Below are 25,345 nucleotides of genomic sequence, written 5' to 3' on the forward strand. Positions count from 1 at the left end.
CTGTGATGGTCTTCATCACATGTGTCTTGCTCAGAACTAAAAATCCCAGGACCAGAAGGTCCCTTGGGATGGCTGAGCAGGAAAAGACATTTTCTGCTATGTCTAATGACCTGAGTTTGATACCCCGGACTCACATGGCTGAAGGATAAAACAAACTCCAACAAGTTGTCCTGTCTTCTACACTTGTGCCATGGCTACAGAACCCTTACACACATGCACACAAACATACACATACAAAAAAATGTAAGACAAATTTCATCACAGTCTATGACTAAATAAAAGTGAAAGACATGTGCTAGGGATACAAAGAGGAAGGAAAGAAAAAGAAATGAAAAAGACACAGAATAAACACATGGAAATGTTTTTTATAAAGTCTTTTGTAAAAGAATTCTATGCCTAGCTCTAGAAATATTTTTTATGGCAAGACACCTCTTCCCAATCACCTTTTAAATTAAAAATAGTTTTTAAAGAAGGAAAAATATTTATTATTGTTCTTTGTTGACTGGTTCGTTTTTTTTCCTTGGTGAAAAACCAATGAATAAATTATTAATTTTAGGATCATAATACTAGCCACAGAATCAGAAGTATCTGGGCAGTAAGCAGATTTTCAAGTGGAACAATCTCAAAGTGGTTGGAGATGTGCCTCCCTTGGACACTGAGCCTCTCTGGGGCTAATTCCTACTGGAGGCACAAAAGGTGAGGGAGAACGGACGGAAGACAGGCTATCTAGCACTTACAACAGCTTCCACCACTGCCGACTTTATCTTCAGTAGGCACAGATCCAATCAATTTAAAAATATTTCTTTTTTGGTCCTAATCATTTGAAAACTTTCCAGGAGCCAACAGATAAGATCTCCTGGGTAAACTGTGAACATTGGGAGTGGGGGGGGGGCGGTGAGGGGGTGGGTGAGAACATGAGGGAATGGGATGATCAAGTTGGGAGAGGGACAAAGAGGCAGAGCAATGAATGAGATATCAACCTGGTGCTAGGGAAATTCTCAACAATCCACAAGGATGACCCCAGCTATGACTACAAGCAATTGTGCAGAGGGTGCCTGAACTGGCCTTCCCCTGTAATCAGATTAGTGACTAACCTAATTGTCATTATAAAGCCTTTATCCAATAACTGATAGAAGCAGATGTAGAGATCCACAGTTAAGGACTGGGCTGAGCTCCTGGAGTCCACATGAAGAGAGGGAGGAGTGATCATATGATCAAGGGGGAGGTTAAGATCCTAATAGGGAAATGCACAGAGACAGCTGACCTGAGCTAGTTGGACCTCATGGACTCAAGACTGACAGGTGGGGAATCTGCATGGGACTGAACTAGGCCCTCTGAATGTGAGTGACAGTTGTGTGGCTTGGGCAGCTTGTGCGGCCACTGCAGTGGGACCAGGATTTATCCCTAGTAAACATGCTTTTTGGAGCCCATTCCCTATGGAGGGATGTCTTGATCAGCCTCAATATGGGGGAGGGGCTTGGTCCTGCCTCAATTTGGTATGCCAGACTTTGTTAACTCCCCATGGGAGGCCTTACCCCCTCTGAGGAGTGGGCCAAGGGTGAGGCAGGGGGTAGGTCTGGGTAGCGGGAGGAGGAGAGGGAGGGGGAATTGTGGTTGGTATGTAAAATGAAAAAAAAAGGCATGCACCACTGCTACCCTACTGTAATATCCTTTCATTACTTTTTGTTTTGTTTTGTTTTATTTGGTTTTTCAGGACAGGGTTTCTTTGTGTAGCCCTGGCTGTCCTGGAACTCACTTTGTATACTACGCTGGCCTCAAACTCACAGAGATTCCCCTGCCTCTCCCGGCTACTGTAATATCCTTTTTTTTTTTTTTTTTTTTTTTTAATATGGACCACTTCATGAATTTGCGTGTCATCCTTGCGCAGGGACCATGCTAATCTTCTCTATATCGTTCCAATTTTAGTCTATGTGATGCCGAAGAGAGCACATAATACCCTTTTTAACAAGCCAGTATGTGTGTTTTCCTGATGTCTGTGAGTCACTTGTACAAGTTAACAGAACCCAAGGAGGAAATGGTGGACCCCCAGTTCATAGCTAATTGGTCGGAAGGTCAGGGGCCTGCGTGGGAAATGGAATCTGAAGTGGGGCAGTCTTGGGGAATGGAAATCTCTACTTGTGGGATGCAACCTCTCCCCTAAGGAGCACAGTGCCCACACTGAATTGCATCAGGGGATGCTCGGCTTGTGCCCTCTGCAAGACTTCTTGGTGGGGAGAAATGGCTACAAGGGAAATGACTGTGGTCGTGGGAAGGTTCTGTGTTGTGTTGAACTGGGAGAACAGAAAATAAATAAATAAAACACTTAAAAAAAAAAGAGAAACAGCCCCAGGGCAAATCCACCAGCATAATTTAATAAAATATTTTTTAAATGATTTTTATTCCAGGATTTAGATTTTTTTTTGTGGGGGAGGGAGAGACAACTATCCCTCATTGCATTTTAAATTACAAATCATTTTTTCAAGAAGCAAAATCATTTACTGTATTTCTTGTTGTTCTTTGATGTTTATGTGTCCCCCCCCCTTAGTGAGAAACCAATACAAAAATAAGTAATTTAAGGGATATAGTACTAGCCACAGAACAAGAAGTACCTGGGGAGAAAACAAGTCTTCTGGCAAAGCTACCTCAAAGTGCTTGGAGTCATGCTTGCCTCAGTCACTGAGCCTCTCTGGGGCTAATTCCTACCGAATGTACCACAGATGAAGGAGAATGGAGAAAAGCCAGGTTAGTATTTGTGAGAGCCACCACCACTGTGGACTTACATCTTCAGCACGCTCATCTCTAGTAAGCTTAAAAATATTTCATACTTACCTGGAAGGGGAGATCATGAAGGTGGTTTTCCCAGGGTGAGGTTTATCTACCACACTCTGGATGTGTTGACCCCTGCAATTTCTCCAAATGTGAGAAACTTGGCAGCATAATTCGTGGTAGTGAGGGACTGTGTTCGCGCTCTCCCCTTAAAATAAAAAAAAAAATATTTCATTTTAGGTCCTAATCACTCTTCAAAAGTTCCGGGAACCTGGGCAATGGACAGATTCTCTGCTCAGCAAACAACTGTATGGGCTGAGTCCCAGGGAGCAGAAATTGTGGGCTCTTGTAAGAATCCAAAGATCCCGACATCTTCCTGTACTTTAAACTAGAGTCTCTAGTAACAGGGCTACTTGTCTAGTCGTTTGAAGTGGAAAGCCACTGTCTCGGAGGTTATAGGCAATATGTCCAGATCACAAAGCTCAGCGAACACCCCAAAACTGAAGACACTGACTGACCCAGGAAGTCTCTCCTAGGAGGGAAGTTCCCAGGAGCTTACCTACCCAAAGCTCCCTTGCTGAGAAACCCATACAGAAGGATCCATCCCTTTGCTGAAAAGAGATATCCCCCAAACAGGAAAGTGCAACCACAGAGAACTGCTAACTTAGGTGCATGGAGATGCCCTGAAATCCAAACTGTTGTCCTTTGTCTGAAAAAAAAAAAAAAGGTGCAGAGACAAAAGGCTTGAGAAATTTACCAGGCAGGGAAGGGGAGGCAGGGACTCTGAATTCATTTGCTGCAGTCTGCCCCAACCCAAGGGAGGGGTGAGCTATCCTACTCCATTATGCATACTTTCCAGGGCAAGGGATTTAAAATTGGGATCCTTGTAGGCTGCACAAGAGAATCCTTTTATTTTACCGATAGGATTTGGGAGTAAGCAGGTTTTCTGGCAAAACGATCTCAAAAACATTGCAGGTGTGGGTCCCTTGGTCGCTGGGTCTCTCTGGGACTAATTCTGAATGAAGTCACAACAGAAGAAGAAGAATGGAAAAAAGAAAGCTAACACAAGCAACAGCATTAAGCACTACTAATTTTTCAAAAGTAGGCACATACCAAATAAATTTAAAAATATTTCATTTTAAGACCTAATTGTTCATAAATTTTCCATGGACAGATTCGCTGCTGAGTGTATTCAGCATGCTCTGTGCAAAAACAACCTCGTGGGCTTAGACTCTGGCACCAGACAGTGTGGGACCCTCCCTGCAAGAATGTCAGAGAGTTCCTGTACCTTCTTTTCCCACAAACCACATCCTTTGGCGAATAGTATATACTGCCAGTCATCCCACGTGAAAAGCTACTCTCTAGGAAACCATTCAAGCCTTCCAAAACCACAATGAACATCCATAAACTCAAGATGCTGGCTGACCCAGGAGCTCACTCTTAGGAAAAAAGAACCCAGATCTACCTTGCAGGGGCAGCCATTCAGTTTGAGGCAAAGAGCTGCCTTCTGAGAAAAAGCTGCTGCAGAGAGGTGCTTAACAAGAAGCATACAGATGCCCTGGAACTGAAAATACTTGTCGCATGTTTGCGAAAAAGTGAGGAGAAAAATGGCTTGAGTTACTTACCTGGCAGATTTTGAGGTCTTACAGTCATGGATTTCTGGAATACGATTTGAAGGGAACACATTTTTTCCCATTGCCTTTTAAATTACAAATCGTGTTTTTGAGAGGCAAAATCATTTAGTGTTTTTCTTTGTTCTTTGTTTTTTTGCCCCTTTGGTGAAAAGCCAATAAGAGAATTAATAATTTGAGTAACAAACTACTGCCCACAGAAGCGAAAGTTTCTGGACAGTAAGCAGGTTTACTAGGCGGGGTACCCAGTCCTGGGAGATGTGTCTCCCTTGGACACTGTGACTCTGTGGGGGAAAATTCCGACTAGGATACAAATGAAGGGGAACTAAGAAGGCGCATGCTAGGAGCCTTCACCACTGCCGATTTTACCTGCAGCAGGTTATATCTAGTCTACTGAAAATTATTTCATCTTCGGTCTCAATCCTTCGTCAAAGGTCCAGGATTCAGGGCATTCTATCAGCATATTTAGCAGGTGCTGTGCACAAACCTCTGTATGGGCTGAATCTCCGGGACTAGACAGTGCAAGAGTCCAAGAATTCCGGTACATTCCTTATAAAGCTCAACGAACAGCCCCAAATGCAAGACGCTGGCTGACCCAGGCAGACCTCCCTGGTTCGCCAGGATCTTATGGATCCCGAACCGAAGGCAGAGCTCACTTCCCTCCGAGCTCACTTGCGGCCGCGGCAGACATATTGAGGGATCTCTCCCGCTTGCGGCAAAGAGTTACCCTGCACCGCTAAAGTGCAAACACAGCTAGCCAAGGAGCATGGGATGCCCTGGAATCCAAAGTATTGCTCCGTGTCTGCCAATAAAAGGTAAGGAAAAAATAGCGCGAGAAATTTACCAGGCAGAGAAGGGAAAGCAGGGGTTGTGGAATCATTTCCTGTATTAAACCCATCGCAGGGAGGCAAGGGGAGGGAGTTGTGAGATGGAAGACTTTAGTTGATCTGCCTGCTTTCCAGGGCACTGGATTTAAGATTGGGATATTCAGGCACCCAAGAGCTGGTGCCTGCAGGCTGCACAAGCGAACCCTTTTGCTTTTCAGATGGGCTTGGGCAGTAAGCAGGTTTTCTGGGGAAACTATTGCAAAGTACTTGGAGATGTGCCTCCCTTGGTCTCTGAGCCTCTATCTCTGGGGCTAATTCCTGATTAAAGCAGGAGAGAAACATAACGCAAAGAGGCCAGGCTAGCACTTGCAACCAATTTTTCTTCAGTAGGCACACATTAAATCAACTTAGAAATAATTCGTTTTAATTCCTAATTGTTCATAAACTTTCCACCAGTCAGGGCAATGCACAGATTCGCTGCTACGCATATTCAGCATGCTCTGTGCAAAAACAACCTCATAGACTTGCTTAGTCTTTGGCTCCAGACAGTGAGGGACCCTCCCTGCATGAATATCAGAGAGAGTTACTGTACCTTCCTTTCCCTCAAACCATGTACTCTGGCAAATGGTATACACTGCCAGTCGTCCCACGTGAAAAGCTACTCTCTAGGAAACCATCCATGCTTTCCAAAACCTCAATGAACACCCATAAACTCAGGATGCTGACTGACTCAGAAAATCACTCTTAGGAGGAACGAACCCGGACGAACCCAGATCCCCCTTGCTGTGGCAGCCATTCTGTGGGATCTATTCTGTTTGAAGCAAACAGCTGCCTTCTGGGAAAAAGCTGCTGCAGCAAGGTGCTTAACAAGAAGCATACAGATGCCCTGAGACTGAAACCATTGTCCCATGTTTGCCAAAAAGGTGAGGAGAAAAATGGCTTAAGTTAATACCTTGCAGATTTTGAAGTCTTACAGTAATGGGTTGTTGTGTTCTTAAAAAATGGATGCCTGGAAGGATCATAACACTGCTGTAACCCACCCTGCCCCTCTGGTGAGGCGGCTGGAAACCAGTTTAAATTGTCAGGGTTCCTCTCTGTGTCAATATTAGGGACTCATATTGGAGGTTTGAGGATGCATTACATGTTGATGTAGGTGGCAATGGGAGGTGATGAAAATCCATCTGCAGCAGTATCATTTCCGACCAAGAGGGAGTTTGAACAGCACCAGCTCCTTCTGTCTGTATGAAAAGGCTCTGAGATAAGCTTGGGATAGCCAGGTACATAGAGGCTCAGCCCTGCAACTGCATAAGAGGACCTTCTTGGCTTCCATACAGACAAGTTCCCTGCTCTTAAGAACAGCAAGGGTTGACCAACTCAAAAGTGACAAATGGAAACTGTCAATACAACAGAAGGGATGGGAACAAAAGGGAGCTCTTGCCAACCTTTTTCAAATAGTAATGCCCGAGGTCTGTGATTGCTGTGTCTGGAGTTATTAACTAAGGGCTTGCACTCACTGATTTTGTGTCAACTGGACATGAGTCATCAGAGAAGAAAGTGCCTCAGTGGAGGAAATGCCTCCATGACAGCTAGCTGTAAAACAACTTTTCAATTAGTGGTCAATGGGGGAGGGTCCAGCCCATGGTGGTGGTGCTATTCCTGGGATGGAAGGAAGTCCTGAGTTCTGTTAGAAAGCGGGCTGAGCATGCCAGGGGATACAAGTCAGTAAATAGCACCCCTGCATTGCCTATGAGACAAATCCTGCCCTGCTGGAGTTCCTACACTGACTTCCTCCAAAGATGATCTGGAAGCTTACACCCACTAAACACTTTTCTCCCCAATTTGCTCTTTGGTGTTGCTGTTTCATTGCAGCAGTAGAAGCCCTAAGACAGGCCTTGATTGCTTCCTGACCCGGTGAAAAGCAGGTACCCAGGATCAGCCATTCCTGCTCTTTACCCTGCAACCCTTGCTCAGTCCTTTTAAATCTTCCTAATGCTGGGACCCTGTACTACAGTGCCTCATCTTGTGGTGTTCCCCATACCCACCCCCAACACACAGACAATTACTTTGTTACTACTTCATAGCTGTTGGACTGGTATCATTATCAGTCATAATGTAAATATCTGATATGCAACCCTTAAGTCGATTGTGACCCTCTGGTTGAGACCCCCTGTCCTAGGTGATTAGAGAGCCTTCTCGGGCTGTCCTTAGTCCCTTGGTGACTCTGGGATGAGAGAGTGCCCAGAGAGTTGGACAGACACTGATTTTTCCCATGTACCCCCATGCTATATTAACTCTTCCTTCTCTTGGAAAACTGTGCATCTCCTCAAGCAATGCAATCAATGAACAGGTGAACAGGGAAGACCCCTCATACAAGAACCTTATACAAGAACAGGGAACTAACCACTGGATACGCCCCTTGCAGGACTTCAAACTTCCACTCCTACAGACCCAAGAACTTCATCTTTAGGCCTTGTGGAAGGAGGAATCTAGGTAGAAACAAACATCTTTCAAATGTCTGGCCCCAGTCCCCTGTAACCTCTCCACTATATGGCCACTCAACACTTGATCCCAAACCCATTATTGTTGCTAATGAGGTTTGTGCATAATTGCAGTCCCAACCCTTGTGAGGTGGGGACATCAGGATCCCAACGCCCCTGCTACAGGTGGTAGAATCCAGCCTTCTACGGGAAAAATCCTATTTGTCTTAAGTTTGCCTTTTAAAATGTTTCATTCATATTTTCCCTTTCCCCAATTCCTCCCACACCTACCTCTCCTACACAGCCAACCGTATATTCTTTTCCTACAGTACCAAAAAAAAAAAAAAAACCCTTTTCAATTACATTTGTGTTGGACCACAATTCCTCAGCATGGTGCCTGTCCTGGGGTATAGTTGCTATAGAATATGCCCTCTCTTGGATACATTGTCCCAGTGAGGCCCTGGTTATCCTGAAAATCTAGATCTTCCTGCCCCTGAACCGAGGTGGAATGCATATTTGTACTTAACACCAGGTCTAGCTTGACCTGTTGGCTTTATTCTTATTTCCACTATTGTCATATGCCTTGGTATTCATTGTTTTTATTTTGTAATGTTTATGAAAAAACATTGCAATTAAGTGAAATGACACTTCCCCAATTTAACCAGACCTGACATGCAGACAACTCACTTAGAGTAGCCACACTAAAGCTATGGAATTTCCCACTTAATTTTATACCTTCACATTGATACTCTTCATGGACATGGAAAGCAAACATAAAGAATTTCAACCCTAACAGACTCAGAACTAGAAAAGCCATCCACTCCGTGGATGCTTTCAGAACTCATACAGATCACTTGCAGTCAGTCTTTCCTCACCCCCTTATATCAGCCTTTTCTGTTCTCTACTAAATGATTTTTTTTCTATACCCACGTACATTGGATTCATTACCCATGTATATTATTGACTAGATTTCCTGTTTACGGGATAACATCCATTATTCTCTTTCTGAGATTATTCCACCTTGCTTAACCTCACACTTTACGATCTGGCTGTCAATTTCATAATTTTCCGTTCTTAGAGATTAAAAAAGAAGTAAACAGCAGAAAAATGGATGTTCTTTCACAATCTTAAATAACAACCTTTCCAAATAGAAAGTTATTTTAATATCATCCATGCCAACTTGGACATGTGGACACATTAAGAAGAAACAGCTCCAGGGCAAGTCCAACAGCACGTTTTTATAAAATATTTTGTAAATGAATTTTGTTCCTCACTTTAGAAATACTTTTTATGGGGAAGACATAACTTTTTTCCATTGCCCTTTTAAATTATAAATCATGTTCTTGAGAGGCAAAATCATTAGTGTTTTTCTTTTCTTTTTTTTTTTTTTTTTTTGGCCCTTGGTGAAAAACCAATAGAAGAATTAATAAATTGAATAACAAAATACAGCCCACAGAAGGGTAAGTTTCTGGATAGTAAGCAGGTTTACTAGGCGGGCTACCCAGTCCTTGGAGATGTGTTCCACTTGGACACTGTGACTCTGTGAGGAAAATTCCAACTAGGGTACAAATGAAGGGGAACTGAGAAGGCGCATGCTAGGAGCCTTCACCACTGCCGATTTTACCTGCAGCAGGCTATATCTAGTCAACTGAAAATTATTTCATCTTCGGTCCTAACCCTTCGTCAAAGGTCCAGGATCCAGGGCATTCTATCAGCATATTTAACTGGCGCTATACACAAGCCTCTGTATGGGCTGAATCTCCGGGACTAGACAGTGCAAGAGTCCAAGAATTCCGGTACATTCCTTATAAAGCTCAACAAACAGCTCCAAATGCAAGACGCTGGCTGACCCAGGCAGACCTCCCTGGTTCGCCAGGATCTTATGGATCCCGAACCGAAGGCGGAGCTCACTTCCCTCCGAGCTCACTTGCGGCAGCGGCAGACATATTGAGGGATCCCTCCTGCTCGCGGCAAAGAGTTACCCTGCACCGCTAAAGTGCAAACACAGCTAGCCAAGGAGCATGGGGATGCCCTGGAATCCAAAGTATTGCTCCGTGTCTGCCAATAAAAGGTAAGGAAAAAATAGCGCGAGAAATTTACCAGGCAGAGAAGGGAAAGCAGGGGTTGTGGAATCATTTCCTGTATTAAACCCATCGGAGGGAGGCAAGGGGCGAAGGAAGTGAGATGGAAGACGTTAGTTGATCCGCCTGCTTTCCAGGGCTCTGGATTTAAGATTGGGATATTCAGGCACCCAAGAGCTGGTGCCTGCAGGCTGCACAAGGGATCCCTTTTGCTTTTCAGATGGGCTTGGGCAGTAAGCAGGTTTTCTGGGGAAACTATTGCAAAGTACTTGGAGATGTGCCTCCCTTGGTCTCTGAGCCTCTATCTCTGGGGCTAATTCCTGATTAAACCAGGAGAGAAACAGAATGCAAAGAGGCCAGGCTAGCACTTGCAACCAATTTTTCTTCAGTAGGCACACATTAAATCAACTTAGAAATATTTCGCTTTAATTCCTAATTGTTCATAAACTTTCCACCAGTCAGGGCAATGCACAGATTCGCTGCTACGCATATTCAGCATGCTCTGTGCAAAAACAACCTCATAGACTTGCTTAGTCTTTGGCTCCAGACAGTGAGGGACCCTCCCTGCATGAATATCAGAGAGAGTTACTGTACTTTCCTTTCCCTCAAACCATGTACTCTGGTGAATGGTATACACTGCCAGTCGTCCCACGTGAAAAGCTACTCTCTAGGAAACCATCCATGCTTTCCAAAACCTCAATGAACACCCATAAACTCAGGATGCTGACTGACTCAGAAAATCACTCTTAGGAGGAACGAACCTGGATGAACCCAGATCCCCCTTGCTGTGGCAGCCATTCTGTGGGATCTATTCTGTTTGAAGCAAACAGCTGCCTTCTGGGAAAAAGCTGCTGCAGCAAGGTGCTTAACAAGAAGCATACAGATGCCCTGAGACTGAAACCATTGTCCCATGTTTGCCAAAAAGGTGAGGAGAAAAATGGCTTAAGTTAATACCTTGCAGATTTTGAAGTCTTACAGTAATGGGTTGTTGTGTTCTTAAAAAATGGATGCCTGGAAGGAGGATAACACTGCTGTAACCCACCCTGCCCCTATGGTGAGGCAGCTGGAAACCAGTTAAATTATCAGGGTTCCTCTCTGTGTTAATATTAGGGACTCATATTGGAGGTTTGAGGATGCATTACATGTTGATGTAGGTGGCAATGGGAGGTGATGAAAATCCATCTGCAGCAGTATCATTTCCGACCAAGAGGGAGTTTGAACAGCACCAGCTCCTTCTGTCTGTATGAAAAGGCTCTGAGATAAGCTTGGGATAGCCAGGTACATAGAGGCTCAGCCCTGCAACTGCATAAGAGGACCTTCTTGGCTTCCATACAGACAAGTTCCCTGCTCTTAAGAACAGCAAGGGTTGACCAACTCAAAAGTGACAAATGGAAACTGTCAATACAACAGAAGGGATGGGAACAAAAGGGAGCTCTTGCCAACCTTTTTCAAATAGTAATGCCCGAGGTCTGTGATTGCTGTGTCTGGAGTTATTAACTAAGGGCTTGCACTCACTGATTTTGTGTCAACTGGACACGAGTCATCAGAGAAGAAAGTGCCTCAGTGGAGGAAATGCCTCCATGACAGCTAGCTGTAAAACAACTTTTCAATTAGTGGTCAATGGGGGAGGGTCCAGCCCATGGTGGTGGTGCTATTCCTGGGATGGAAGGAAGTCCTGAGTTCTGTTAGAAAGCGGGCTGAGCATGCCAGGGGATACAAGTCAGTAAATAGCACCCCTGCATTGCCTATGAGACAAATCCTGCCCTGCTGGAGTTCCTACACTGACTTCCTCCAAAGATGATCTGGAAGCTTACACCCACTAAACACTTTTCTCCCCAATTTGCTCTTTGGTGTTGCTGTTTCATTGCAGCAGTAGAAGCCCTAAGACAGGCCTTGATTGCTTCCTGACCCGGTGAAAAGCAGGTACCCAGGATCAGCCATTCCTGCTCTTTACCCTGCAACCCTTGCTCAGTCCTTTTAAATCTTCCTAATGCTGGGACCCAGTACTACAGTGCCTCATCTTGTGGTGTTCCCCATACCCACCCCCAACACACAGACAATTACTTTGTTACTACTTCATAGCTGTTGGACTGGTATCATTATCAGTCATAATGTAAATATCTGATATGCAACCCTTAAGTCGATTGTGACCCTCTGGTTGAGACCCCCTGTCCTAGGTGATTAGAGAGCCTTCTCGGGCTGTCCTTAGTCCCTTGGTGACTCTGGGATGAGAGAGTGCCCAGAGAGTTGGACAGACACTGATTTTTCCCATGTACCCCCATGCTATATTAACTCTTCCTTCTCTTGGAAAACTGTGCATCTCCTCAAGCAATGCAATCAATGAACAGGTGAACAGGGAAGACCCCTCATACAAGAACCTTATACAAGAACAGGGAACTAACCACTGGATACGCCCCTTGCAGGACTTCAAACTTCCACTCCTACAGACCCAAGAACTTCATCTTTAGGCCTTGTGGAAGGAGGAATCTAGGTAGAAACAAACATCTTTCAAATGTCTGGCCCCAGTCCCCTGTAACCTCTCCACTATATGGCCACTCAACACTTGATCCCAAACCCATTATTGTTGCTAATGAGGTTTGTGCATAATTGCAGTCCCAACCCTTGTGAGGTGGGGACATCAGGATGCCAACGCCCCTGCTACAGGTGGTAGAATCCAGCCTTCTGCGGGAAAAATCCTATTTGTCTTAAGTTTGCCTTTTAAAATGTTTCATTCATATTTTCCCTTTCCCCAATTCCTCCCACACCTACCTCTCCTACACAGCCAACCGTATATTCTTTTCCTACAGTACCAAAAAAAAAAAACCCCTTTTCAATTACATTTGTGTTGGACCACAATTCCTCAGCATGGTGCCTGTCCTGGGGTATAGTTGCTATAGAATATGCCCTCTCTTGGATACATTGTCCCAGTGAGGCCCTGGTTATCCTGAAAATCTAGATCTTCCTGCCCCTGAACCGAGGTGGAATGCATATTTGTACTTAACACCAGGTCTAGCTTGACCTGTTGGCTTTATTCTTATTTCCACTATTGTCATATGCCTTGGTATTCATTGTTTTTATTTTGTAATGTTTATGAATAAAACATTGCAATTAAGTGAAATGACACTTCCCCAATTTAACCAGACCTGACATGCAGACAACTCACTTAGAGTAGCCACACTAAAGCTATGGAATTTCCCACTTAATTTTATACCTTCACATTGATACTCTTCATGGACATGGAAAGCAAACATAAAGAATTTCAACCCTAACAGACTCAGAACTAGAAAAGCCATCCACTCCGTGGATGCTTTCAGAACTCATACAGATCACTTGCAGTCAGTCTTTCCTCACCCCCTTATATCAGCCTTTTCTGTTCTCTACTAAATGATTTTTTTTCTATACCCACGTACATTGGATTCATTACCCATGTCTATTATTGACTAGATTTCATGTTTACGGGATAACATCCATTATTCTCTTTCTGAGATTATTCCACCTTGCTTAACCTTACACTTTAAGATCTGGCTGCCAATTTCATAATTTTCCGTTCTTAGAGATTAAAAAAGAAGTAAACAGCAGAAAAGTGGATGTTCTTTCACAATCTTAAATAACAACCTTTCCAAATAGAAAGTTATTTTAATATCATCCATGCCAACTTGGACATGTGGACACATTAAGAAGAAACAGCTCCAGGGCAAGTCCAACAGCACGTTTTTATAAAATATTTTGTAAATGAATTTTGTTCCTCACTTTAGAAATACTTTTTATGGGGAAGACATAACTTTTTTCCATTGCCCTTTTAAATTATAAATCATGTTCTTGAGAGGCAAAATCATTAGTGTTTTTCTTTTTTCTTTTTTTTGGCCCTTGGTGAAAAACCAATAGAAGAATTAATAAATTGAATAACAAAATACAGCCCACAGAAGTGTAAGTTTCTGGATAGTAAGCAGGTTTACTAGGCGGGCTACCCAGTCCTTGGAGATGTGTTCCACTTGGACACTGTGACTCTGTGAGGAAAATTCCGACTAGGATACAAATGAAGGGGAACTGAGAAGGTGCATGCTAGGAGCTTTCACCACTGCCGATTTTACCTGCAGCAGGCTATATCTAGTCAACTGAAAATTATTTCATCTTCGGTCCTAACCCTTCGTCAAAGGTCCAGGATCCAGGGCATTCTATCAGCATATTTAACTGGCGCTATACACAAGCCTCTGTATGGGCTGAATCTCCGGGACTAGACAGTGCAAGAGTCCAAGAATTCCGGTACATTCCTTATAAAGCTCAACAAACAGCCCCAAATGCAAGACGCTGGCTGACCCAGGCAGACCTCCCTGGTTCGCCAGGATCTTATGGATCCCGAACCGAAGGCGGAGCTCACTTCCCTCTGAGCTCACTTGCGGCAGCGGCAGACATATTGAGGGATCCCTCCTGCTCGCGGCAAAGAGTTACCCTGCACCGCTAAAGTGCAAACACAGCTAGCCAAGGAGCATGGGGATGCCCTGGAATCCAAAGTATTGCTCCGTGTCTGCCAATAAAAGGTAAGGAAAAAATAGCGCGAGAAATTTACCAGGCAGAGAAGGGAAAGCAGGGGTTGTGGAATCATTTCCTGTATTAAACCCACAAGAGGGAGGCAAGGGGAGGGAGTTGTGAGATGGAAGATGTTAGTTGATCCGCCTGCTTTCCAGGGCTCTGGATTTAAGATTGGGATATTCAGGCACCCAAAAGCTGGTGCTTGCAGGCTGCACAAGAGAACCCTTTTGCTTTACAGATGGGCTTGAGCAGTAAGCAGGTTTTCTGGGGAAACTATTGCAAAGTGCTTGGAGATGTGCCTCCCTTGGTCTCTGAGCCTCTATCTCTGGGGCTAATTCCTGATTAAAGCAGGAGAGAAACATAACGCAAAGAGGCCAGGCTAGCACTTGCAACCAATTTTTCTTCAGTAGGCACACATTAAATCAACTTAGAAATATTTCGTTTTAATTCCTAATTGTTCATAAACTTTCCACCAGTCAGGGCAATGGACAGATTCGCTGCTATGCATATTCAGCATGCTCTGTGCAAAAACAACCTCATAAACTTGCTTAGTCTCTGGCGCGAGACTGTGTAGGACCCTCCCTGCAAGAATCTCAGAGAGAGTTACTGTACCTTCCTTTCCCTCAAACCATGTACTCTGGCGAATGGTATACACTGCCAGTCGTCCCACGTGAAAAGCTACTCTCTAGGAAACCATCCATGCTTTCCAAAACCTCAATGAACACCCATAAACTCACCATGCTGGCTGACTCTGAAAATCACTCTTAGGAGGAACGAACCCGGACGAACCCAGATCCCCCTTGCTGTGGCAGCCATTCCATGGGATCTATTCTGTTTAAAGCAAACAGCTGACTTCTGGGAAAAAGCTGCTTCAGCGAGGTGCTTAACTAGAAGCATACAGATGCCCTGAGACTGAAACCATTGTCCCATGTTTGCCAAAAAGGTGAGGAGAAAAATGGCTTGCATTACTTACCTTGCAGATTTTGAGGACTTACAGTAATGGGTTGTTGTGTTCTTAAAAAAATGGATGCCTGGAAGGAACATGACAATGCTGTAACCCACCCTGCCCCTATGGTGAGGCAGCTGGAAACCAGTTTAAATTGTCAGGGTTCCTCTCTGTGTCAATATTAGGGCCTCATTTTGGAGGGTTGAGGATACAATACATGCTGATCTAGGTGGCAATGGGAGGTGATGAAAATCCATCTGCAGTGGTATTACTTCTGACCCGGAGGGAGTTTAAACAGCACCAGCTCCTTCTGTCTGTATGAAAAGGCTCTGAGATAAGCTTGGGATAGCCAGGTACATAGAGGCTCAGCCCTGCAACTGCATAAGAGGATCTTCTTGGCTTCCATACAGACAAGTTCCCTGCTCTTAAGAACAGCAATGGTTGACCTACTCAAAAGTGACAAATGGAAACTGTCAATACAACAGAAGGGATGGGAACAAAAGGGAGACCTTGCCAATATTTTCAAATAGTAACGCCCGAGGTCTGTGATTCCTGTGTCTGGAGATATTAACTAAGGGCTTGCACTCACTGATTTTGTGTCAACTGGACACGAGTCATCAGAGAAGAAGGTGCCTCAGTGGAGGAAATGCCTCCATGACACCTAGCTGTAAAGCATCTTCTCAATTAGTGGTCAATGGGGGAGGGTCCAGCCCATGGTGGTGGTGCTATTCCTGGGATGGAAGTCCTGAGTTCTATTAGAAAGCTGGCTGAGCATGCCAGGGGATACAAGTCAGTAAACAGCATCCCTGCATTGCCTATGAGTCAAATCCTGCCCTGCTGGAGTTCCTACACTGACTTCCTCCAAAGATGATCTGGAAGCTTAAACCCACTAAACACTTTTTTCCTCAATTTGCTCTTTGGTGTTGGTGGTTCCTTGCAGCAGTAGAAGCCCTAAGACAGGCCTTGATTGCTTCCTGACCAGGTGAAAAGCAAGTACCCAGGATCAGCCACTCCTGCTCTTTACCCTGCAACCCCTTGCTCAGTCCTTCTACATCTTCCTAAAGCTGGGACCTGTACTACATTGTCTCATGTTGTGGTGGAGCCCCACCCCCACTTTGGACACACAGACAATTACTTTGTTACTACTTCATAGCTGTTGGATTGGTACCGTTGTCAGTCATAATGTAAATATCTGATATGCAACCCTTAAATCGGTTGTGACCCACTGGTTGAGACCCCTACCCCTAGGAGGTTAGCGATCCTTCTCTGGCTGTCCTCAGTCCCTTGGTGACTCTAAGATGAGAGAGTACCCAGAGAGTAGCACAGACACTGATGTTTCCCGTGCACTCCATGCTATACTGCAAGGCTCCCTTCTCTTGGAACACTGTTCATCTCCTCAAGCAATGCAATCAATGAATAGGTGAACAGGGTCACCTACACCTTAATCTAGAACAGGGAACTAACCACTGGCTCACCCCTTGCAGGACTGTAAAGTTCCACTCCTACAGACCCACGACCTTCATCTTTAGGCCTTGTGGAAGCTAGGTAGAAACAAACATCTTTCAAATGTCTGGCCCCAGTCCCCTGTAACCTCCCCACTATATGGCCACTCAACAATTGATCCCAAACCCATTATTGTTGCTAATTATGTTTGTGCACAATTGCAGTCCCAACCCTTGTGAAGTGGGGACATCAGGATTCCAAGGCACCTGCTAGAGGTGGTAGAATCCAGCCTTTTACAGGAAAAATTCTATTTGTCTTAAGTTTGCCTTGTAAAATGTTTCATTCATATTTCCCCTTTCCCTGACTCCTCCCACACCTTCCTCTTCTACTCAGCCAACTGTATATTCTTTACCTCTAGTACCAAAAAAAAAAAAAAAACAAAAAACAAAAAACAAAAAACAAAAAACCTTTGCAATTCCATTCGTTGGACCACAATTCCTGAGCCTGGTGTCTATCCTGGGGTATAGTTGATATAGATTATGCCCTGTCTTGGATACATTGTCCCAGTGAGGCCCTGGTTATCCTGAAAATCTAGATCTTCCTGCCCCTGAACCCAGGTGGAATGTATATTTGTACTTAACACCAGGTCTAGCTTGACCTGTTGGCTTTATTCTTATTTCCACTATTGTCATATGCCTTGGTATTCATTGTTTTTATTTTGTAATGTTTATGAATAAAACATTGCAATTAAGTGAAATGACGCTTCCCCAATTTAACCAGACCTGACATGCAGACAAATCACTTAGAGTAGCCACACTAAAGCTATGGAATTTCCCACTTAATTTTACACCTTCACATTGATACTCTTCATGGACATGGAAAGCAAACATAAAGAATTCCAGCCCTGACAGATTCAGAACTAGAAAAGCCATCCACTCCATGGGCGCTTTCAGAACTCATACAGATCACTTGCAGTCAGTCTTTCCTCACCCCCTTATATCAGCCTTTTCTGTTCTCTACTAAATGATTTTTTTTCTATACCCACGTACATTGGATTCATTACCCATGTCTATTATTGACTAGATTTCATGTTTACGGGATAACATCCATTATTCTCTTTCTGAGATTATTCCACCTTGCTTAACCTCACACTTTACGATCTGGCTGTCAATTTCATAATTTTCCGTTCTTAGAGATTAAAAAAGAAGTAAACAGCAGAAAAATGGATGTTCTTTCACAATCTTAAATAACAACCTTTCCAAATAGAAAGTTATTTTAATATCATCCATGCCAACTTGGACATGTGGACACATTAAGAAGAAACAGCTCCAGGGCAAGTCCAACAGCATGTTTTTATAAAATATTTTGTAAATGAATTTTGTTCCTCACTTTAGAAATACTTTTTATGGGGAAGACAACTTTTTTCCATTGCCTTTAAAATTATATATCATGTTCTTGAGAGGCAAAATCATTAGTGTTTTTCTTTTCTTTTTTTTTTTTTTTTTTTGGCCCTTGGTGAAAAACCAGTAGAAGAATTAATAATTTGAATAACAAAATACAGCCCACAGAAGTGTAAGTTTCTGGACAGTAAGCAGGTTTACTAGGCGGTCTACCCAGTCCTTGGAGATGTGTTCCGCTTGGACACTGTGACTCTGTGAGGAAAATTCCGACTAGGATACAAATGAAGGGGAACTGAGAAGGCGCATGCTAGGAGCCTTCACCACTGCCGATTTTACCTGCAGCAGGCTATATCTAGTCAACTGAAAATTATTTCATCTTCGGTCCTAACCCTTCGTCAAAGGTCCAGGATCCAGGGCATTCTATCAGCATATTTAACTGGCGCTATACACAAGCCTCTGTATGGGCTGAATCTCAGGGACTAGTCAGTGCAAGAGTCCAAGAATTCCGGTACATTCCTCATAAAGCTCAACGAACAGCTCCAAATGCAAGACACTGGCTGACCCAGGTAGACCTCCCTGGTTCGCCAGGATCTTATGGATCCCGAACCGAAGGCGGAGCTCACTTCCCTCTGAGCTCACTTGCGGCAGCGGCAGACATATTGAGGGATCCCTCCCGCTCGCGGCAAAGAGTTACCCTGCACCGCTAAAGTGCAAACACAGCTAGCCAAGGAGCATGGGATGCCCTGGAATCCAAAGTATTGCTCCGTGTCTGCCAATAAAAGGTAAGGAAAAAATAGCGCGAGAAATTTACCAGGCAGAGAAGAGAAAGCAGGGGTTGTGGAATCATTTCCTGTATTAAACCCACAAGAGGGAGGCAAGGGGAGGGAGTTGTGAGATGGAAGATGTTAGTTGATCTGCCTGCTTTCCAGGGCACTGGATCTAACCTGGGATATTCAGGCACCCAAGAGCTGGTGCTTACAGGCTGCACAAGGGAACCCTTTTGCTTTTCAGATGGGCTTGGGCAGTAAGCAGGTTTTCTGGGGAAACTATTGCAAAGTACTTGGAGATGTGCCTCCCTTGGTCTCTGAGCCTCTATCTCTGGGGCTAATTCCTGATTAAAGCAGGAGAGAAACATAACGCAAAGAGGCCAGGCTAGCACTTGCAACCAATTTTTCTTCAGTAGGCACACATCAAATCAACTTAGAAATGTTTCATTTTAATTTCTAATTGTTCATAAACATTCCACGAGTTAAGGCAGTAGACAGATTCGCTGCTACGCATATTCAGCATGCTCTGTGCAAAAACAACCTCATGAACTTGCTTAGTCTCTGGCGCCAGACTGCGTGGGACCCTCCCTGCAAGAATCTCAGAGAGAGTTACTGTACCTTCCTTTCCCTCAAACCACATTCTCTGGCGAATGGTATACACTTCCAGTCGTCCCACGTGAAAAGCTACTCTCTAGGAAACCATCCATGCTTTCCAAAACCTCAATGAACACCCATAAATTCAGGATGCTGACTGACTCAGAATATCACTCTTAGGAGGAAGGAACTGGGACAAACCCAGATCCCCCTTGCTGTGGCAGCCATTCCATGGGATCTATTCTGTTTGAAGCAAACAGCTGCCTTCTGGGAAAAAGCTGCTTCAGCGAGGTGCTTAACTAGAAGCATACAGATGCCCTGAGACTGAAACCATTGTCCCATGTTTGCCAAAAAGGTGAGGAGAAAAATGGCTTGAGTTACTTACCTGGCAGATTTTGAGGACTTACAGTAATGGGTTGTTGTGTTCTTAAAAATGGATGCCTGGAAGGAACATGACACTGCTGTAACCCACCCTGCCCCTATGGTGAGGCAGCTGGAAACCAGTTTAAATTGTCAGGGTTCCTCTCTGTGTCAATATTAGGGCCTCATTTTGGAGGGTTGAGGATACAATACATGCTGATGTAGGTGGCAATGGGAGGTGATGAAAATCCATCTGCAGTGGTATTACTTCTGACCCGGAGGGAGTTTAAACAGCACCAGCTCCTTCTGTCTGTATGAAAAGGCTCTGAGATAAGCTTGGGATAGCCAGGTACATAGAGGCTCAGCCCTGCAACTGCATAAGAGTATCTTCTTGGCTTCCATACAGACAAGTTCCCTGCTCTTAAGAACAGCAAGTGTTGACCTACTCAAAAGTGACAAATGGAAACTGTCAATACAACAGAAATGATGGGAACAAAAGGGAGACCTTGCCAATATTTTCAAATAGTAACGCCCGAGGTCTGTGATTCCTGTGTCTGGAGATATTAACTAAGGGCTTGCACTCACTGATTTTGTGTCAACTGGACACGAGTCATCAGAGAAGAAGGTGCCTCAGTGGAGGAAATGCCTCCATGACACCTAGCTGTAAAGCATCTTCTCAATTAGTGGTCAATGGGGGAGGGTCCAGCCCATGGTGGTGGTGCTATTCCTGGGATGGAAGTCCTGAGTTCTATTAGAAAGCTGGCTGAGCATGCCAGGGGATACAAGTCAGTAAACAGCATCCCTGCATTGCCTATGAGTCAAATCCTGCCCTGCTGGAGTTCCTACACTGACTTCCTCCAAAGATGATCTGGAAGCTTAAACCCACTAAACACTTTTTTCCCCAATTTGCTCTTTGGTGTTGGAGGTTCCTTGCAGCAGTAGAAGCCCTAAGACAGGCCTTGATTGCTTCCTGACCAGGTGAAAAGCAAGTACCCAGGATCAGCCACTCCTGCTCTTTACCCTGCAACCCCTTGCTCAGTCCTTCTACATCTTCCTAAAGCTGGGATCTGTACTACATTGTCTCATGTTGTGGTGGAGCCCCACCCCCACTTTGGACACACAGACAATTACTTTGTTACTACTTCATAGCTGTTGGATTGGTACCGTTGTCAGTCATAATGTAAATATCTGATATGCAACCCTTAAATCGGTTGTGACCCACAGGTTGAGACCCCTACCCCTAGGTGGTTAGAGAGCCTTCTCTGGCTGTCCTCAGTCCCTTGGTGACTCTAAGATGATAGAGTACCCAGAGAGTAGCACAGACACTGATGTTTCCCGTGCACTCCATGCTATACTGCAAGGCTCCCTTCTCTTGGAACACTGTCCATCTCCTCAAGCAATGCAATCAATGAATAGGTGAACAGGGTCACCTACACCTTAATCTAGAACAGGGAACTAACCACTGGCTCACCCCTTGCAGGACTGTAAAGTTCCACTCCTACAGACCCACGACCTTCATCTTTAGGCCTTGTGGAAGCTAGGTAGAAACAAACATCTTTCAAATGTCTGGCCCCAGTCCCCTGTAACCTCCCCACTATATGGCCACTCAACAATTGATCCCAAACCCATTATTGTTGCTAATTATGTTTGTGCACAATTGCAGTCCCAACCCTTGTGAAGTGGGGACATCAGGATCCCAAGGCACCTGCTAGAGGTGGTAGAATCCAGCCTTTTACAGGAAAAATTCTATTTGTCTTAAGTTTGCCTTGTAAAATGTTTCATTCATATTTCCCCTTTCCCTGACTCCTCCCACACCTTCCTCTTCTACTCAGCCAACTGTATATTCTTTACCTCTAGTACCAAAAAAAAAAAAAAAAAAAAAAACCTTTGCAATTCCATTCGTTGGACCACAATTCCTGAGCCTGGTGTCTATCCTGGGGTATAGTTGATATAGATTATGCCCTGTCTTGGATACATTGTCCCAGTGAGGCCCTGGTTATCCTGAAAATCTAGATCTTCCTGCCCCTGAACCCAGGTGGAATGTATATTTGTACTTAACACCAGGTCTAGCTTGACCTGTTGGCTTTATTCTTATTTCCACTATTGTCATATGCCTTGGTATTCATTGTTTTTATTTTGTAATGTTTATGAATAAAACATTGCAATTAAGTGAAATGACGCTTCCCCAATTTAACCAGACCTGACATGCAGACAAATCACTTAGAGTAGCCACACTAAAGCTATGGAATTTCCCACTTAATTTTACACCTTCACATTGATACTCTTCATGGACATGGAAAGCAAACATAAAGAATTTCAACCCTGACAGACTCAGAACTAGAAAAGCCATCCACTCCATGGGCGCTTTCAGAACTCATACAGATCACTTGCAGTCAGTCTTTCCTCACCCCCTTATATCAGCCTTTTCTGTTCTCTACTAAATGATTTTTTTTCTATACCCACGTACATTGGATTCATTACCCATGTCTATTATTGACTAGATTTCATGTTTACGGGATAACATCCATTATTCTCTTTCTGAGATTATTCCACCTTGCTTAACCTCACACTTTACGATCTGGCTGTCAATTTCATAATTTTCCGTTCTTAGAGATTAAAAAAGAAGTAAACAGCAGAAAAATGGATGTTCTTTCACAATCTTAAATAACAACCTTTCCAAATAGAAAGTTATTTTAATATCATCCATGCCAACTTGGACATGTGGACACATTAAGAAGAAACAGCTCCAGGGCAAGTCCAACAGCATGTTTTTATAAAATATTTTGTAAATGAATTTTGTTCCTCACTTTAGAAATACTTTTTATGGGGAAGACAACTTTTTTCCATTGCCTTTAAAATTATATATCATGTTCTTGAGAGGCAAAATCATTAGTGTTTTTCTTTTCTTTTTTTTTTTTTTTGGCCCTTGGTGAAAAACCAGTAGAAGAATTAATAATTTGAATAACAAAATACAGCCCACAGAAGTGTAAGTTTCTGGACAGTAAGCAGGTTTACTAGGCGGTCTACCCAGTCCTTGGAGATGTGTTCCGCTTGGACACTGTGACTCTGTGAGGAAAATTCCGACTAGGATACAAATGAAGGGGAACTGAGAAGGCGCATGCTAGGAGCCTTCACCACTGCCGATTTTACCTGCAGCAGGCTATATCTAGTCAACTGAAAATTATTTCATCTTCGGTCCTAACCCTTCGTCAAAGGTCCAGGATCCAGGGCATTCTATCAGCATATTTAACTGGCGCTATACACAAGCCTCTGTATGGGCTGAATCTCAGGGACTAGTCAGTGCAAGAGTCCAAGAATTCCGGTACATTCCTCATAAAGCTCAACGAACAGCCCCAAATGCAAGACGCTGGCTGACCCAGGTAGACCTCCCTGGTTCGCCAGGATCTTATGGATCCCGAACCGAAGGCGGAGCTCACTTCCCTCCGAGCTCACTTGCGGCAGCGGCAGACATATTGAGGGATCCCTCCTGCTCGAGGCAAAGAGTTACCCTGCACCGCTAAAGTGCAAACACAGCTAGCCAAGGAGCATGGGGATGCCCTGGAATCCAAAGTATTGCTCCGTGTCTGCCAATAAAAGGTAAGGAAAAAATAGCGCGAGAAATTTACCAGGCAGAGAAGGGAAAGCAGGGGTTGTGGAATCATTTCCTGTATTAAACCCACAAGAGGGAGGCAAGGGGAGGGAGTTGTGAGATGGAAGACGTTAGTTGATCCGCCTGCTTTCCAGGGCTCTGGATTTAAGATTGGGATATTCAGGCACCCAAGAGCTGGTGCCTGCAGGCTGCACAAGGGATCCCTTTTGCTTTTCAGATGGGCTTGGGCAGTAAGCAGCTTTTCTGGGGAAACTATTGCAAAGTGCTTGGAGATGTGCCTCCCTTGGTCTCTGAGCCTCTATCTCTGGGGCTAATTCCTGATTAAAGCAGGAGAGAAACATAACGCAAAGAGGCCTGGCTAGCACTTGCAACCAATTTTTCTTCAGTAGGCACACATTAAATCAACTTAGAAATATTTCGCTTTAATTCCTAATTGTTCATAAACTTTCCACCAGTCAGGGCAATGGACAGATTCGCTGCTATGCATATTCAGCATGCTCTGTGCAAAAACAACCTCATAAACTAGCTTAGACTTTGGCTCCAGACAGTGTGGGACCCTCCCTGCACGAATCTCAGACAGAGTTACTGTACCTTCCATTCCCTCAAACCATGTACTCTGGCGAATGGTATACACTGCCAGTTGTCCCACGTGAAAAGCTACTCTCTAGGAAACCATCCATGCTTTCCAAAACCTCAATGAACACCCATAAATTCAGGATGCTGACTGACTCAGAATATCACTCTTAGGAGGAAGGAACTGGGACAAACCCAGATCCCCCTTGCTGTGGCAGCCATTCCATGGGATCTATTCTGTTTGAAGCAAACAGCTGCCTTCTGGGAAAAAGCTGCTTCAGCGAGGTGCTTAACTAGAAGCATACAGATGCCCTGAGACTGAAACCATTGTCCCATGTTTGCCAAAAAGGTGAGGAGAAAAATGGCTTGAGTTACTTACCTGGCAGATTTTGAGGACTTACAGTAATGGGTTGTTGTGTTCTTAAAAATGGATGCCTGGAAGGAACATGACACTGCTGTAACCCACCCTGCCCCTATGGTGAGGCAGCTGGAAACCAGTTTAAATTGTCAGGGTTCCTCTCTGTGTCAATATTAGGGCCTCATTTTGGAGGGTTGAGGATACAATACATGCTGATGTAGGTGGCAATGGGAGGTGATGAAAATCCATCTGCAGTGGTATTACTTCTGACCCGGAGGGAGTTTAAACAGCACCAGCTCCTTCTGTCTGTATGAAAAGGCTCTGAGATAAGCTTGGGATAGCCAGGTACATAGAGGCTCAGCCCTGCAACTGCATAAGAGGATCTTCTTGGCTTCCATACAGACAAGTTCCCTGCTCTTAAGAACAGCAAGGGTTGACCTACTCAAAAGTGACAAATGGAAACTGTCAATACAACAGAAATGATGGGAACAAAAGGGAGACCTTGCCAATATTTTCAAATAGTAACGCCCGAGGTCTGTGATTCCTGTGTCTGGAGATATTAACTAAGGGCTTGCACTCACTGATTTTGTGTCAACTGGACACGAGTCATCAGAGAAGAAGGTGCCTCAGTGGAGGAAATGCCTCCATGACACCTAGCTGTAAAGCATCTTCTCAATTAGTGGTCAATGGGGGAGGGTCCAGCCCATGGTGGTGGTGCTATTCCTGGGATGGAAGTCCTGAGTTCTATTAGAAAGCTGGCTGAGCATGCCAGGGGATACAAGTCAGTAAACAGCATCCCTGCATTGCCTATGAGTCAAATCCTGCCCTGCTGGAGTTCCTACACTGACTTCCTCCAAAGATGATCTGGAAGCTTAAACCCACTAAACACTTTTTTCCCCAATTTGCTCTTTGGTGTTGGAGGTTCCTTGCAGCAGTAGAAGCCCTAAGACAGGCCTTGATTGCTTCCTGACCAGGTGAAAAG

General features: G+C 44.3%; 2 non-coding genes across 2 annotated transcripts; one reads left to right on the top strand and one right to left on the bottom strand.

Moving 5' to 3' along the window:
* Nucleotides 1-1,843: 1,843 nt before the first annotated feature.
* On the bottom strand, nucleotides 1,844-1,950 carry LOC131900355 (U6 spliceosomal RNA). Its single transcript, XR_009376239.1, has one exon. It is a non-coding gene; the product is annotated as a U6 spliceosomal RNA (small nuclear RNA).
* Nucleotides 1,951-2,821: 871 nt separating this feature from the next.
* Nucleotides 2,822-2,977, top strand: LOC131900330 (U1 spliceosomal RNA). The gene has a single exon (XR_009376227.1). It is a non-coding gene; the product is annotated as a U1 spliceosomal RNA (small nuclear RNA).
* The last annotated feature ends 22,368 nt before the right edge of the window (nucleotides 2,978-25,345 follow it).

Source organism: Peromyscus eremicus, chromosome X (genome assembly GCF_949786415.1).
Source record: "Peromyscus eremicus chromosome X, PerEre_H2_v1, whole genome shotgun sequence".
In the NCBI taxonomy this organism is placed as follows: domain Eukaryota; kingdom Metazoa; phylum Chordata; class Mammalia; order Rodentia; family Cricetidae; genus Peromyscus; species Peromyscus eremicus.